The 2,500-nt window shown below is 43.0% G+C and overlaps 1 protein-coding gene across 1 annotated transcript in view; it reads left to right on the top strand.

The window, feature by feature from the left end:
• The window catches only part of LOC125028239 (red pigment-concentrating hormone), a 22,232-nt gene that overhangs the window by 16,612 nt on the left and 3,120 nt on the right, over positions 1-2,500 (top strand). The gene's annotated exons all lie outside the window — the stretch shown is intronic.

Below are 2,500 nucleotides of genomic sequence, written 5' to 3'. Positions count from 1 at the left end.
GCGTGCATGCGTTTGTGTGTGTGTATGTGTGTTTGTGTGTGTGTGTGTTATATTATATAAATCATTACGTCATTCTCACATGACATCAACTCCTCCTACGACTAAAGGGAGTTCCCCGAATCGGCTGGGAGTTTGCATTCACGTGTTTGTGTAGGTAATTTGATCGCGAAGACGGCGGCGGAAGAGAGTCGAGCGACGAGGCCACTTCATTAGCAACTCGCTAAGGCTTCCCTTTAGAGGAATCCTCAAGACCAACCAAGATGCGTTTGCCGCCTTTTCCTCCTCCCTCATCTCCCCCAAACACACTCCCCCACCCCCTCGCCCTTCCTGGTACGCCCCTTGTCTCTCCTGTCATGCGATGGTGTTCCCTCCTTCGTGGCCATCGACCTCCAGCCGCTCACATGATCGGCTCGGGAGGTCGACCTTCACCTCGGTCTCCCGCCTCAAGCCCTTGCCGGGAGGACTATTGTAATTGATGGAATGGGTTGAATTTGCAAATATTTAGACACAGCGAGAACGAGAGAGAGAGAACGGGGAAGAAAAGGAATGTGGGTGGGGGCACACACACACACACACACACACACACACACACACACACACACACACACACACACACACACACACACACACACACACACACACACACACACACACAGGGAGAGAGAGAGAGAGAGAGAGAGAGAGAGAGAGAGAGAGAGAGAGAGAGAGAGAGAGAGAGAGAGAGAGAGAGGGAGGGAGGGACAGAGATATAGTTAGAAACAGAGGGATAAACAATAGATGAACACGCAGGAAACCCCTTCCTCACAAAAGGAAAATCTATCCCAGTGACTTCCCTGACCCCCCCCCCCCCTTCCCCCGAGCAGTTAACGGGCGAATCCAGCGTCACGCAATCTCGACTTGAATAAGAGCGATGAAATTACAACCCCTTCAGACTACAGAAGGGCTGAAGTTATGACTTGAAAGCTCGTCAAAGAATGGGGCTGGACGGCCGTAATGAGGAGCCGGAAACTCGTTGTTGCAATACCGCAGTTAAGGGGATGGTTGGCTAATTAGAGAGGATGTGATAGTGATGGTTTGGGCTAAACAATGTTTTCTTAGATTTTAGTATTGATATTTATGTATCTATGTGTTTTCACCAACGTTCGTACTAGTACTTATATATCTACATCTATCTATATATGTATCTATCTATCTATCTCTATATAAATATCTGTCGGCCTATCCATTTATTTACTTATGTCTATCTATATATTTTCTATCCATCCGAGTCTAACTATCTGTGTCTATCTATGTCTACCTACCTACCTATCTACCTATATATCCGTCTATATTTGTACAATGTCTAAACAGCTCCTTTTATCCATCCATCCACCAATCTAGCTGACCATCTATTTATGCACCTATGGTTTGTGTTTGCAAATCGAGAATCACAGGAAAAATATATAGCTTTTCCCCTTTGCATATACAGTCAACACGTGTAAAGTTTTAGGAACACGAATTTTGTCTCCCTCTTCATAACACTCATTGAAAGTGTTTTTCCATGTTGCTTTCCAGATGAAATCTCAAATTCCCTCTCCAGTCGTACAGCCGAGAGCCTTGTGCATTGTTCGTCCCTCGGTAGCCTTTCATAGCATTTTACGTTCGTATCGTCAGCCCACGTGAGCAGGTTCTTCATTAGATACACTGCTTCTAAAGTGATTACTTGGTGGAGAGCCGTAATGTGAGGCGAGTTGGCTAATGCAGTTTGCCAAAGTTGTTTTTTTCTTGTTACAATTTCAGAGGAAAAAGGGAAACTTTCGCTTAGAGACAGAATGCTATTTTTTTTTTTTTTTTTAAACCAGCATTCCTCTCTTTCTCTCTCTCTCTCTCTCTCTCTCTCTCTCTCTCTCTCTCTCTCTCTCTCTCTCTCTCTCTCTCTCTCTCTCTCTTTCTCTCTTTCTCTCTTTCTCTCTCTCTCTCTCTCTCTCTCTCTCTCTCTCTCTCTCTCTCTCTCTCTCTCTCTCTCTCTCTCTCTCTCTCTCTGATTTAATGGGGCAAACCCAGATATGGATGCTTTAAAAGGTGAAAAAGAACAGTCACAGTGAATAACAGAATAGCATAATATTTCATTATAAATCTCATATTCCACACATTAAACCTACGCCTCCTCTTGGCAGAAGGTCCATCGGCTTTTATTCCTTTTATACTGAAGTTTTAGGTTGGTGCTTAGAAGCTAGAAATTCCTAAAGTTCCAACGCTTAATCAACTAAATTTCAAGAACATGAGAGTTTTATTAATATTTTTTTTTTCCATTTCGTGATAATTAAAACTCGTTTTCCCCCGATTTTCTTCTCTACAATTTTAAAGGATAGACTAAAGCATTTAATACTACTTTTTTCTTATTTTTTTACAACAGATTAACACACTCTCAGACATATATACTGATGTAACTCATGAGATTAAACCATTCAATATTTCACAAGGGCCATTGCATAACCCAGGCAGGATCGCTCACGGACTG

This window comes from Penaeus chinensis, chromosome 8 (genome assembly GCF_019202785.1).
Source record: "Penaeus chinensis breed Huanghai No. 1 chromosome 8, ASM1920278v2, whole genome shotgun sequence".
Classification (NCBI taxonomy): domain Eukaryota; kingdom Metazoa; phylum Arthropoda; class Malacostraca; order Decapoda; family Penaeidae; genus Penaeus; species Penaeus chinensis.
The sequence above is the reverse complement of the archived record's forward strand: the minus strand, read 5'-3'. Positions and strand labels throughout refer to the sequence as shown.